The 14,615-nt window shown below is 43.1% G+C and overlaps 7 non-coding genes and 2 pseudogenes across 7 annotated transcripts; all 9 read left to right on the top strand.

Annotated features, from left to right (window-relative positions):
* Positions 1–74: 74 nt before the first annotated feature.
* Positions 75–193, top strand: LOC140869787 (5S ribosomal RNA; annotated as a pseudogene).
* A 402-nt stretch (positions 194–595) lies between these two features.
* On the top strand, positions 596–714 carry LOC140869469 (5S ribosomal RNA; annotated as a pseudogene).
* A 401-nt stretch (positions 715–1,115) lies between these two features.
* LOC140868570 (5S ribosomal RNA) lies at positions 1,116–1,234 on the top strand. Its single transcript, XR_012145981.1, has one exon. It is a non-coding gene; the product is annotated as a 5S ribosomal RNA (ribosomal RNA).
* Positions 1,235–1,634: 400 nt separating this feature from the next.
* LOC140870509 (5S ribosomal RNA) lies at positions 1,635–1,753 on the top strand. The gene has a single exon (XR_012147467.1). It is a non-coding gene; the product is annotated as a 5S ribosomal RNA (ribosomal RNA).
* Positions 1,754–2,153: 400 nt separating this feature from the next.
* LOC140869023 (5S ribosomal RNA) lies at positions 2,154–2,272 on the top strand. The gene has a single exon (XR_012146416.1). It is a non-coding gene; the product is annotated as a 5S ribosomal RNA (ribosomal RNA).
* Positions 2,273–2,671: 399 nt separating this feature from the next.
* Positions 2,672–2,790, top strand: LOC140868750 (5S ribosomal RNA). The gene has a single exon (XR_012146152.1). It is a non-coding gene; the product is annotated as a 5S ribosomal RNA (ribosomal RNA).
* A 396-nt stretch (positions 2,791–3,186) lies between these two features.
* Positions 3,187–3,304, top strand: LOC140869298 (5S ribosomal RNA). The gene has a single exon (XR_012146677.1). It is a non-coding gene; the product is annotated as a 5S ribosomal RNA (ribosomal RNA).
* A 400-nt stretch (positions 3,305–3,704) lies between these two features.
* On the top strand, positions 3,705–3,823 carry LOC140870478 (5S ribosomal RNA). Its single transcript, XR_012147437.1, has one exon. It is a non-coding gene; the product is annotated as a 5S ribosomal RNA (ribosomal RNA).
* Positions 3,824–14,199: 10,376 nt separating this feature from the next.
* On the top strand, positions 14,200–14,318 carry LOC140869382 (5S ribosomal RNA). Its single transcript, XR_012146762.1, has one exon. It is a non-coding gene; the product is annotated as a 5S ribosomal RNA (ribosomal RNA).
* Positions 14,319–14,615: the final 297 nt, after the last annotated feature.

The following is a 14,615-nucleotide window of genomic DNA, read 5'->3' on the forward strand; positions in this document are numbered from 1 at the left end:
CGTTTGAAACTGCAGCTCCTGTTCCTCCGATCCGCAATTCGAGAGACAAAAAAATAAAGAATTCATTCACTGTTGGGTGCGATCATAGCAGCACTAATCCACCGGATCCCAAAAAAACACCGAAGTTATTCTTGCTTGGGCAAGAGCAGTACTAGGATGGGTGACCCCCTAGGAAGTCCTCGTGTTGCACCCCTTTTTTTATTAGTTTCTTTTTTTTCTTACTCGTACATCTTGTTCTTCCGATTCCTCTTCGTCCTATTTCCGAATCTTTCAGTCCAATCCTCGGATAAAAAAGATGCAATAGACTGAATCACACGACGTGAACGTGCGATCTGGGTGACGCGGGCCACTTTGGTGGGTCCCATCATGCCCTATGGGAAAAATGCCTCCAAAGACCATCTTCGGGTTTGAATTTAAGCTGCTCCGTCTCTTAGACCGAGATACGCGCTGTAGGTATCGAGAAGAGTTTCGCGTGAGTAGGCTGAAGCTCCCGTAACTCTCAGCATATCGAAAGTTTTGTCCGTTTGAAACTGCAGCTCCTGTTCCTCCAATCCGCAATTCGAGAGACAAAACAATAAAGAATTCGTTTATTGTTGGGTGCGATCATACCAGCACTAATGCAACGGATCCCATCAGAACTCCGCACCTAAGCGTGCTTGGGCGAGAGCATGACTAGGATGGGTGATCCCCTGGGAAGTCCTCGTGTTGCACCTCTTTTTCATTAATTTCTTTTTTTCTTACTCGTACTTCTTGTTCTTCCGATTCCTCTCCGTCCTATTTCTGACTCTTTCAGTCCAATCCACGGATAGAAAAGATGGAATACACTGAATCACACGACGTGAACGTGCGATCTGGGTGACGCGGGCCGCTTTGGTGGGTCCCAGCGCACCCTACGAGAAAAAGGCCCCAAAAGACCATCTCCGGGGTTGGAATTTGAGTGTCTCCATCTCTTAGACCGAGATGTGCGCTGTAGTTATAGAGAGGAGCTTCGCATGAGCAGGCTGAAGCTCCCGTAACTCTCAGCCGATCGAATGTTATGTCCGTTTGAAAGTGTAGCGCCTGTTCCTCCGATCTGCAATTCGAGAGACAAAACAATAAAGAATTCATTCACTTCTGGGTGCTATCATACCAGCACTAATGCACCGGATCCCATCAGAACTCCGTTGCTAAGCGTTCTTGGGCGAGAGCACTACTAGGATGGGTGACCCCCTGGGAAGTCCTCGTGTTGCACCCCTTTTTCATTAATTTCTTTTTTTCTTACTCGTACTTCTTGTTCTTCCGATTTCTTGCCGTCCTATTTCCGACTCTTTGAGTCCAATCCGCGGATAGAAAAGATGCAATAAACTGAAACACACGACGTGAACGTGCGATCTGGGTGACGCGGGCCGCTTTGGTAGGTCTTAGCGCGTCCTATGGGAAAAACGCCCCGAAAGACCATCTTCGGGTTGGAATTTGAGTGTCTCGATCTCTTAGACCGAAATGCGCACTGTAGGTATAGAGAGGAGCTTCGCTTGAGCATGTTGAAGCTCCCGTAACTCTCAGCCGATTGAAAATTATGTTCTTTTGAAAGTGCAGCGCCTGTTCCTCCGATCCGCAATTTGATAGACAAAAGAATAAATAATTCATTCATTTTTGGGTGCTATCATACCAGCACTAATGCACCGGATCCCATCAAAACTCCGCAGTTAAGCGTGCTTGGGCGAGAGTAGTACTAGGATGGGTGACCCCTTGGGAAGTTCTCGTGTTGCACCACTTTTTCATTAATTTCTTTTTTTCTTACTCGTACTTCTTGATCTTTCAATTCCTCGTCGTCCTTTTTCCGACTCTTTCAGTCCAATCCGCGGATATAAAAGATGCAATATACTGAATCACACGACGTGAACGTGCGATCTGGGTGACGCGGGCTGCTTCGGTGGGTCCCTGCGCGCCCTACAGGAATAAAGCCCCGAAAGACCATCTTTGGGTTGGAATTTGAGAGTCTCAGTCTCTTAGACCGAGATACACGATGTAGATATCGGTAGGAGCTTTGCGTGAGCAGGCTGAAGCTCCCGTAACTCTCAGTCGATCGAAAGTTATGTTTGTTTGAAACTGCAGCTCTTGTTCCTTCGATCCGCAATTCAAGAGACAAAAAAATAAAGAATTCATTCACTGTTGGGTGCGATCATACCAGCACTAATAAACCAGATCCCATCAGAACTTCTAAGTTAAGCGTGCTTGGGTAAGAGCAGTACTAGGATGGGTAACCCCTTGGGAAGTCCTTGTGTTGCACCCCTTCTTCATTAATTTTTTTTTTCTTACTCGTACTTCTTGTTTTTCCGATTCCTCATCGTCCTATTTTCGACTCTTTCAGTCCAATCCGCGGATAGAAAAGATGCAACAGACTGAATCATACAATGTGAACGTGCAAACTGGATGACGCGGGTCGCTTTGGTGGATCCCAGCATGCCCTACGGGAAAAACGCCCCAAAATACCATCTTCGGGTTGGAATTTGTGCATCTCCATCACTTAGACCGAGATGCGTGTTGTAGGTATCGAGAGGAGCTTCGCGTGAGCAGGCTGAAGCTCCCGTAACTCTCAGCCGATCGAAAATTATGTCCGTTTGAAAGTGCAGCGCCTGTTTCTCTGATCCGCAATTCGAGAGACAATACAATAAAGAATATATTCACTGTTGGGTGTGATCATACCAGCACTAATGCACCGGATCCCATCAGAATTCCGAAGTTAAGCGTGCTTGGACGAGAGCAATACTAGGATGGGTGACCCCTTTGGAAGTCCTCGTGTTGCAGCCATTTTTCATTAAATTCTTTTTTTTACTTTTCCTTCTTGTTCTTTAGATTCCTCGCTGTCCTATTTCCGAGTATTTCGGTCCAATCCAAGGATAGAAAAGATGCAATAGACTGAATCACAGGACGTGAACGTGCGATCTGGGTGACGCGGGCCGCTTCCGTGGGTCCCAGCGCACCCTACGGGAAAAATGCAACGAAAGACCATCTTCGGGTTGGAATTTGAGAGTCTCCGTCTCTTAAACGAGATGCGCGCTGTAGGTAGCGAGAGGAGTTTCGCGTGAGAAGATTGAAGCTCCCTTAACTCTCAGCAGATCAAAAGTTATGTCCGTTTGAAACTGCAGCTCCTGTTCCTCCGATCCGCAATTCGAGAGACAAAACAATAAAAATTCATTCACTGTTGGCTGCGATCATACCAGCACTAATGCACCGATCTCATCAGAACTCCGAAGTTAAGCGTGGTTGGGCGAGAGCAGTACTAGGATGGGTGACCCCCTGGGAAGTCCTCGTGTTGCACCACTTTTTTATTAATTTCTTTTTTTCTTACTCGTACTTCTTGTTTTTCCGATTCCTCGCCGTCCTATTTCCGAATCTTTCAGTCTAATTCGCGGATAGAAAAGATGCAATAGACTTAATCACACGACGTGAACGTGCGATCTAGGTGACGCGGGCCACTTCAGTGGGTCCCAGCATGCCCTACGGGAAAAATGCCCCGAAAGACCTTCTTCGGTTTGTAATTTGAGCGTCTCCGTCCCTTAGACCGAGATACTTGCTGTAGGTATCGAGAGGAGCTTCGTGTGAGCAGGCTGAAGCTCCCGTAACTCTTAGCCGATCGAAAGTTATGTCCGTTTGAAACTGCAGCTCCTGTTCCTTCGATCCGCAATTCGAGAGACAAAACAATAAAGAATTCATTCACTCTTGGGTGTGATCATACCAGCACTAATGCACCGGATTCCATCAGAACTCCGAAGTTAAGCGTGCTTGGGTGAGAGCAGTACTAGGATGGGTGACCCCCTGGAAAGTCCTCGTGTTGCACCCCTTTTTTCATTAATTTCTTTTTTTCTTACTCGTACTTCTTGTTCTTTCGATATCTCGCCGTCCTAATTCCGACTCTTGCAGTCCAATCTGCGGATAGAAAAGATGCAATAAACTTAATCATACGATGTGAACGTGCGATCTGGGTGACGCGGGACGCTTCGGTGGGTCCCAGCGTGACATACGGGAAAAATGCCCCGAAAGACCATCTCCGTTTTGGAATTTGAGCGTCTCCGTCTCTTTAACCGAGATACGCTGAAATGTCTACTACTAATAAATGCGGAATTTTTTTTATTTTATACTAAAAATAATACTATACATATATGCCCATACATATATGTACAAAATTTAGAAATATTACTAACAAATAAACATGTTTAATAAAAATCTATAACTCAAAATTCAAACCCATGCATGCGAAAATAAACATAAATAAAGTGAAACATGTTTAAAATCCTTGATAAAATATTTCAAACATAATAAAGCTCTAAGGCAACGGTCACGGGGTCCACTGCCAGCTCGCTCATACGTCCTCGCCACCGGTAGGAGCAACATAATAGTCATCTGACTAACCTGCACCATATAAGCATAGTGAGCCTAGGGGCTCAACATGTCTAACCCTTTATAGCAAGGTTAAAAATAATGCAACACATAATCATACTAATACATATATGTGTACATGCATGCATGAATAAAATATTTCATCATCTTGCCATAAACATCACTGATCTTATTCTTGAACATAAGCATACATAATATAGTTGAGCACGACATTTTGAAACATAATATGGTCCTACCCGTAAGTGTGACTAAATCTGTGCCGACTGATCAGTCTCCTGAACCAACGTACGTGGCGGTGATAAATCACATCTGTGCTGGTAGTTAACTACCTCTTAACATAAATAGCGGATAACCACCTCTGTGCTGTCACACTACTTCAATTCTCATCATAAAAATATTTTGCTCAACACTTGATCATAATCATAACATGTAAATTTTTTTCATGAATGCATGCACTGAAAATATGTCCGTAATATATATTTAATTTATTTTCATAATAAATATACTTATACTTAAAATATAAACTTCATGCATAAAATAATTAAATATATATTCCGGACTTAGTTATTTTTTCATGGGTTGGTCCAGACTACTGATCACTCACTTTAACCCCATAATACTTAAATAAAACCCAATAATTATATTTTAGACCAAATAACTTGATTAAACTTAACTGGGCCTAAATAAAAATATTGAAACCCATTAACTTAATTAAACCCAATAAAACTCTAGAGTGACCAAAAAATTCACGGACTGGCCCAAAAATTCTAATGGGCTCCCAAACCCATAAAAATCATTGGGCTAACTTAAATAAATTATTTAGGGCCCCAATAAAATTATTTGGAGCGCAAATAATTTTTATAACTAATTATTAAAGCCCAAAATGCACTTAAACTATTAAATACTCAAAAATTAAAATACCCGAGCCCGGCCCATCTAACCCGGACCCAAACCCAACTGACCCGACCCACTAAGCCCTAGACCCGAACCAGGCCCCAACCCGACCCGGGACCCACCCAGAACCCCAAACCCGATCCCCCCTCCCCTCTCCTCTCAGCTGCGCGAGCAGCAGGCCTTCATGGCCTGCTGCCGCCTGGCTCCGGCCGCCCCTGGCCGGAGCACCACCGCCCAGACATAGCCCACGTCTGGGCGGTCCTAACCTGACCCCTGCTTGCCCCTAGCCTGGCCTTGCCTGGCCGGGCGATCCCTTCTTCCCCGGAACCCTAAACCTGCGCACCCTTGGACCCCAACTGATGTAGCTCGGTCCTAGCCTCATTCCAGTCTTAACCACCAAGCCAAACCCAACCTAAGGACCCTAAGGCCCCCTCTTACCCATGACCCAGCAGCCAGAATCGATCCCCAACAGAAAAACGTGAGGATGCACCAAAGGAAACCAACAAAACGGGAGTTGTGACATATATCAATCAAGATTTTTGCATAACTCGATGATGACAGTACAAAAACGTGATGGAACAGAAAATCATTGTTGTAATAGCTTATATGGTGTAGAAAGAAAAGATTTAAACATGCCTTGCTAATTATAACGAATATTATCGCGTGCACGACACCCGGACGACGAACCAACGAACAACACTAAATTTTTCCTTGAAGAACACGGCTATGGAGGTTGAGATTTCTTGAAAAATGGTGTGAAAGAGATTGAAGAAAAGGGTGGAGGCGGCTAATTGTGATGGTAGTGGGGTAGGAATTTATTTTAGGTTTATTAATAGGTTAATAATTAAAAATAATATGCATCTAGATAATATACCTAAAAATATAATTAAAAATATCTTATAATATTTATAATCTGATAGAAAGCTCAAATCTCGAAATAAAGGTTTAGGAGATTTTTAAATATCAATAAAAGTCATTAAAATGACCTATTTTGGCTAAAAATCATCCCTTAAATAAATATATAATTAAATACTAAAATTTTCTTGACAAAATACCTTAAAATATTATTTTAATGCTCCTAAAATTAATGAAATATTTCTGGCTAAGAATTTTGGTATTTCGTCCGTCCACGGTACAGTTTACGCGATCAAATAAATAAAATATTCTCAAAAATCTAAAAATACAATAACTGCGGATTAAATGATAAAATAAATTTAAATCATGCATATAATTCACATAATAACACATAAATGTCATTTAACCCAAATATAAATTTTAAATAATTATTTTCCCTAATTATGCATGCAAATTTACGTATTAAAATTTCCGGGTGTTACAATTCTCCCCCCCTTAAATTAAATTTCGTCCTCGAAATTAAAGTATTTACCCGAATAACTCTGGGTAGCGAGTCCTCATATCTGTCTCGGTCTCCCAAGTGGCTTCCTCCTCGGAGTGATTCAGCCACTGGACTTTGACCATCGGTATGACCCGAGTCCTCAATCTCCGCTCCTCTCTGGCTAAAATCCGAATCGGCCTCTCCTAAAATGCTAGATCGGGTGGCAACTGCAAGGGCTCGTAATCCAACACATGCAACGGATTAGAGACGTATCTCCGTAGCATGGATACATGGAAGACGTTGTGCACTGCCGCAAGTCCTGGTGGCAAAGCCAAACGGTAGGCCAACGTGCCAAATCTCTCCAAGATCTCAAAAGGCCCTATATACCGCGGATTCAGCTTACCTCTTTGATCAAATCTCATCACCCCTTTCATAGGTGATATCTTCAGAAACACATGATCCCCAACAGCAAATTCAAGATCTCGTCGTCGAGTATCAGCATAACTCTTCTGACGACTCTGAGCAGTCCTCATACGATCCCGAATCTAAATCACAATGTCTGCAGTCTGCTGTACAATATCGGGACCAAGTAGAATCCTCTCGCCAACCTCATCCCAATGCACGGGAGATCTGCATCTCCTCCCGTAGAGAGCTGCATAAGGAGCCATACCTATAGATGCCTAAAAGCTGTTGTTATAGGTAAGCTCTACCAACGGCAATCTAGTCTCCCAAGAGCCCTGAAAGTCGATGACACAAGCTCTCAGTAGATCCTCGAGAACCTGTATCACTCTCTCAGACTGACCATCTGTCTGGGGATGGAACGCTGTACTGAACAATAATCTAGTCCTCAATGCTGTGTGCAAAATCTTCCAAAAAGCAGATGTAAATCTTGGATCTCTGTCTGATACTTTGGACACTGGTATGCCATGCAGTCTAACAATCTCCTTGATGTAAAGCTCTGCATACTGTGTCAACGAGTATGTAGTGCTCACCGGCAAGAAATGAGCTGACTTGGTGAGTCTGTCCACGATCACCCAAATAGCTGTATATCCTCAAGTACTCCTCGGAAGACCAACTAAAAAGTCCATCATGATGTTCTCCCACTCCCATACTGGAATGGGTAGAGGATTAAGAAACCCTGCTGAACGCTGATGCTCAGCCTTGACCTGCTGACAAGTCAAGCACTCAGATACGAATCGTGCGATATCACTCTTCATGTCGGGCCACCAATACAACAACTGCAAATCTTTATACATCTTCGTACTTCCGGGATGAATGGAGTACGGAGATGTGTGTGCCTCTGTCAGGATCTCAGTCCTCAGCTGATCAATATTCGGTACGCACATACGACCTCGGTACTGAATAATGCCCTCACTGACAGAAAAAAGAAGATTGCCCTTGGCCTCATCCTTGTGCCTCAACCGCTGCAACTCCTCATCAGCAGGCTGTCCATCCCTGATACGATCTTGAAGATTCGGCTGTACTACTAACACTGCCAAACTTGGTGCGTGACCGCCTGAATAGTACTCCAAACCGAATCTTTGAATCTCCTCCTGAAGTGGCAACTGTACTGTCAAACAGGATACCACTGAAGTCTTTCGACTCAATGCATCGGCCACCACATTAGCCTTACCCGGATGGTAGCTAATGTCGCAGTCGTAATCCTTTACCAACTCTAGCCATCTGCGCTGCCTCATGTTCAACTCCTTCTGGGTGAAGAAGTACTTGAGACTTTTATGATCGGTGAAAATCTTGAACTTCTCACCATACAGATAGTGCCTCCAGATTTTCAAAGCAAAAACCACTGCTGCTAGCTCCAAGTCATGCATCGGATAGTTCTGCTCATGAATCTTCAAGTGTCTCGACGCATAGGCAATTACTCGGTCACTCTGCATCAATACGGTTCCCAACCCTAGCATAGACGCGTCCGTGTAAACCACTAAATCCTCATGTGGAACAGGCATCGCCAACACTGGCGCAGACGTGAGTGCTTCCTTCAACTGATCGAAGCTCTTCTGACAGTCAGAGCTCCATATGTACTTCGCATTCTTCTTGGTCAAAGCTATCAAGGGTACTGCAATAGAAGAAAAGCCCTTGATAAACTTCCGATAATAACCTGCCAAACCCAAGAAACTGCGAATCTCAGAAGCATTCTTCAGAACTCCCCAATTCTGCACTGCCTGCACCTTCGTCTGATCCACTGCTACCCCATCTCTCGAAACTATATGGACAAGAAATGCTACCTGCTCTAGCCAAAACTCGCATTTACTGAATTTCGCATACAGTCGATGCTCTCTCAAAGTCTGCAATGCTGTCTGCAAGTGCTGTCTGTGCTCCTCCATGCTCCTCGAGTAGATCAATATATCATCAATAAAGACTATGATAAACTGATCCAAGTACGACTGAAAAACACGGTTCATGAGATCCATGAAGACCGCTGGAGAATTGGTCAACCCAAATGGCATTACTAAGAACTCATAATGCCCATAGCATGTACAGAAAGAAGTCTTGGATACATCTGCATCTCTGATCCTCAACTGATGATAGCCAGATCGCAGATCGATCTTAGAGAAAATCGAAGCTCCCTGCAACTGATCAAACAAATCATCAATCCTCGGCAGTGGATACTTGTTCTTCACTGTGACTCTATTGAGCTCTCGGTAATCGATACAAAGCCTCATGCTACCATCTTTCTTTTTCACAAACAACACTGGAGCTCCCCAAGGAGAAAATCTAGGGCAAATAAAGCCCTTCTCCAACAGTTCCTGAATCTGCTCCTTCAACTCTTTCATCTCTGTAGGGGCGAGTCGATCCGGTGCCTTAGAAATAGGCACAGTGTCAGGAATCAACTCAATGCTGAACTCCACTTCCCTCGCTGGTGGAATCCCTGCAACATCATCGGGAAAAATGTCTGAAAAATCACGTACCACCTCTATATCTGCTAGGGAACTGGTAGGTGGCACTGCTGATGTGACTACACTGGCAAGAAAACCCCTGAAAACCCCGTCTCAATAACTTCCTCGCACGTGCATGAGAAATCACCGGCGAGATCTCACAGCTCGGAGATGCATAGAAAATAAACTGGTCGCCCTCCTCTAGTTTCACTGCCACTGACCTCTGCCAAAAATCAATCACTGCCCCGTTGACTGACAAACAATCCATACCCAAGATCAAATCAAACCCAGTCAATGGTAAGACCTTTAAATCTGCCCTGATAGTGCGCCCTCGTAAATCCATCTCCATGCCTCTGCAGATGCTAGTGGTAGAAAGAACCTGTCCAGATGGCATGGTTACATCTTACCCTGTTTCAGCAACCTCGGGCTTAATGCCTATCCGTCTGATAAACTCCAGGGAGATAAACGAATGTGTAGCTCCTGAATCTAGCAATGCATACGTGAAGTTTCCTCCTACTAGAATTCTCCCTGCATGCAGAAAATCCCAACAATCGCATATTAAACTTACTCTCTCCCAATATAAGTTATAAAATATTTCTCATAATTAAACACAAGTAGTAAGCACATCTTACTCTAATCATACAATCAGGCAGCCCATGCAAATTAAAATCATAAAGTAAATTCCCAAAAATTTCTTAAAAGAATAAGTTAGGATATACCGGTGATTAAGGAGGTATCTGGGTCTGCCTCCTCAGCCTGCATGACAAACACCCGCCCAGTGGTGTTCTTCTTCCTTGGGCAGTTGTATGCCACATGCCCTGGCTCCTTGCAGTGGTAGCAGACATTGGAACCAATCAAACACTGACCTGAGTGAGGCCTCTGACACTGTGGGCACAAGGGAACTACTCCTGTCTTAGGGGCCCCGCCCCTCTGCTGCTGCTGCGGCTGGCGCCCCTGAGGCCTCTGCTGCTGTCCCTGCTGATTCGAGCCCTTAGGCGGCCCAGTAAACTACTTCTTCGCAGGAGGCTGCGAAGATGGTTGATAAGCTCCTGGCTGGAACTGCCTCTTTCTCTGCTCTTCCCTCTGCATCTCTCTTCTTCCCTCCTCAGAACGTAGTGCCCTACTAACTGCAGCCTCATAAGTAGCGACATCCAACATGCAAACGTCATGCTTGATGTTCGCTCGCAACCCATCAACAAACTGTCTCAATTTCTCCGGTGTACTATCAGCAATAAGGGGTAAGAAGCGACACCCCCTCTCGAATTGGGTAATGTACTCTACCACAGGCTTGTCCCCCTGAAGGAGACTCATGAACTCTCGGATCATGCGGTTGCGCACATCCTCAGTGAAATACTTGGCAAAGAACATACGCCTGAACTCTGTCCAAGTCAAAGTAGGTAGGTTCACGCCTCTAACAGCGCCCTCCCACCATGAGGCTGCATCCCCTCTCATCATATATACTGCACACTTGACTCTATCCACATCTGTAATCCCCATGTAGTCAAAGATAGACTCCAGTGATCGGATCCATCCCTCGACAATGAGCGGATCAGTGGTGCCTGTAAACTCCTTTGGTCCTTTCTTCTTGAACCGCTCAGCCACATCCTCATCATGGGTAAGCCTAGGTCGTGCAGTTAATTTGCTGCTCTAACAAAGCAGTGATCCCCGCCATCATATTTGCATTGGCCTGCTCCAATGCTGCAAGAGGGTTCTGCGGAGGTGGAGGTGGAGGTGGAGGTCCCCCGCATCTGTTCATCTGTCTCGGAGGCATTCTGCACCACCACATGTTTCTTTACGAAAATCGCAATGCATAACTTAAGGGTTCTAAAACTTTACTAATATGAAAATCTTAAATCATCACATATGCTCCTTATAATTCATAAGAAAACAATTAAAACTTACAGACCGGTAGTAGGATTTATGAGCTTCACGTGGCAGTAGGACACCCTCCAAGGACCGCGCTTTGATACCAATTGAAACGTCTACTACTAATAAATGCGGAATTTTTTTTTTTATACTAAAAATAATACTATACATATATGCCCATACATATATGTATCAAATTTAGAAATAATACTAACAAATAAATTCTTTTAATAATAACTTAAATAAATAAAAATCTTGAAACATGCAATATTAATAAAAATCTGTAACTCAAAATTCAAACCCATGCATGCGAAAATAAACATAAATAAAGTGAAACATGTTTAAAATCCTTGATAAAATATTTCAAACATAATAAAGCTCTAAGGCAACGGTCACGGGGTTCACTGCCAGCTCGCTCATACGTCCTCGCCACCGGTAGGAGCAACATAATAGTCATCTGACTCACCTGCACCATATAAGCGTAGTGAGCCTAGGGGCTCAACATGTCTAACCCTTTATAGCAAGGTTAAAAATAATGCAACACATAATCATACTAATACATATATGTGTACGTGCATGCATGAATAAAATATTTCATCATCTTGCCATAAACATCACTGATCTTATTCTTGAACATAAGCATACATAATATAGTTGAGTACGATATTTTGAAACATAATATGGTCCTATCTGTAAGTGTGACTAAATCTGTGCCGACTGATCAGTCTCCTGAACCAACGTACGTGGCGGTGATAAATCACCTCTGTGCTGGTAGTAAACTACCTCTTAACATAAATAGTGGATAACCTACTCTGTGCTGTCACACTACTTCAATTTTCATCATAAAAATATTTTGCTCAACACTTGATCATAATCATAACATGTAAATTTTTTTCATGAATGCATGCACTGAAAATATGTTCGTAATATATATTTAATTTATTTTCATAATAAATATACTTATACTTAAAATATAAACTTCATGCATAAAATAATTAAATATATATTCCGGACTTAGTTATTTTTTCATGGGTTGGTCCAGACTGCTGATCACTCACTTTAACCCCATAATACTTAAATAAAACCCAATAATTATATTTTAGCCCAAATAACTTGATTAAACTTAAATGGGTCTAAATAAAAATATTGAAGCCCATTAACTTAATTAAACCCAATAAAACTCTAGAGTGGCCCAAAAATTCACGGACTGGCCCAAAAATTCTCATAGGCTCCCAAACCCATAAAAATCATTGGGCTAACTTAAATAAATAATTTAGGGCCCAAATAAAATTATTTGGAGCCCAAATAATTTTTCTAACTAATTATTAAAGCCCAAAATTGCACTTAAACTATTAAATACTTAAAAATTAAAATACCAGAGCCCCGCCCACCTAACCCGGACCCAAACCCAACTGACCCAACCCACTAAGCCCCAGACCCGACCCGGGACCCACCCAAAACCCCAAACCCGATCCCCTCTCCCCTTCCCTCTCCTCTCGGCTGCGCGAGCAGCAGGCCTTCATGGCCTGCTGCCGCCTGGCTCCGGCCGCCCCTGGCCAGAGCACCACCGCCCAGACGTAGCCCACGTCTGGGTGGTCCTAACCTTACCCCTGCCTGCCCCTAGCCTGGCCTTGCATGGCCGGGCGATCCCTTCTTCCTCGGAACCCTAAACCTGCGCACCCTTGGACCCCAACTGATGTAGCTCGGTCCTAGCCTCATTCCAGCCTTAACCACCAAGCCAAACCCAACCTAAGGACCCTAAGGTACCCTCGTACCCATGACCCAGCAGCCAGAACCGATCCCCAACAGAAAAACGTGAGGATGCACCAAAGGAAACCAACAAAACGTGAGTTGTGACATATATCAATCAAGATTTTTGCATAACTCGATGATGACAGCACAAAAATTTGATGGAACAGAAAATGATTTGTGTAATAACTTATATGGTGAAGAAAGAAAAGATTTAACCATGCCTTGCTAATTATAACGAATATTATCGCGTGTACGGCACCCGGACGACGAACCAACGGCCAACACTAAATTTTTCCTTGAAGAACACGGCAATGGAGGTTGAGATTTCTGGAAAAATGGTGTGAAATAGATTGGAGAAAAGGGTGGAGGCGGCTGATGGTGATGGTAGTGGGGTAGGAATTTATTTTAGGTTTAATAATAGGTTAATAATTAAAAATAATATGTATCTAGATAATATACCTAAAAATATAATTAAAAATCTCTTATAATATTTATAATCTGATAGAAAGCTCAAATCTCGAAATAAAGGTTTAGGTGATTTTTAAATATCAATAAAAGTCATTAAAATGACCTATTTTGGCTAAAAATCAACCCTTAAATAAATATATAATTAAATACTAAAATTTTCTTGACAAAATACCTTAAAATATTATTTTAAGGTTCCTAAAACTCATGAAATATTTCTGGCTAAGAGTTTTGGTATTTCGTCCGTTCACGGTCCCGTCTACGCGATCAAATAAATAAAATATTCTAAAAAATCTAAAAATACAATAACTGCGGGTTAAATGATAAAATAAATTTAAATCATGCATATAATTCACATAATAACACATAAATGCCATTTAACCCAAATATAAATTTTAAATAATTATTTTCCCTAATTATGCATGTAAATTTACGTATTAAAATTTTCGGGTGTTACATACGCACTATAGGTATCGAGTGGAGCTTCGCGTGAGCAGGCTGAAGCTCCAGTAACTCTCAGCCGATCGAAAGTTATGTCCGTTTGAAACTGCAGCTCCTGTTCCTCCGATCCGCAATTCGAGAGACAAAAAAATAAAGAATTCATTCACTGTTGGGTGCGATCATAGCAGCACTAATGCACCGGATCCCATCAAAACTCCGAAGTTATGCGTGCTTGGGTAAGAGCAGTACTAGGATGGATGACCCCCTGGGAAGTCCTCGTGTTGCACCTCTTTTTTTTATTAGTTTTTTTTTCTTACTCGTACATCTTGTTCTTCCGATTCCTCTCCGTCCTATTTCCGACTCTTTCAGATTAATCCGCGGATAGAAAAGATGCAATAGACTGAATCACACGACGTGAACGTGCGATCTGGGTGACGCGGGCCACTTCGGTAGGTCCCAGCGCGCCCTACGGGAAATATGCCCCCAAAGACCATCTCCGGGTTTGAATTTGAGCTTCTCCGTCTCTTAGACCGAGATACGTGCTGTGGGTATTGAGAAGAGCTTCACGTGAGCAGGCTGAAGCTCTC

Source organism: Henckelia pumila, chromosome 4 (assembly GCF_033568475.1).
Source record: "Henckelia pumila isolate YLH828 chromosome 4, ASM3356847v2, whole genome shotgun sequence".
NCBI lineage: Eukaryota > Viridiplantae > Streptophyta > Magnoliopsida > Lamiales > Gesneriaceae > Henckelia > Henckelia pumila.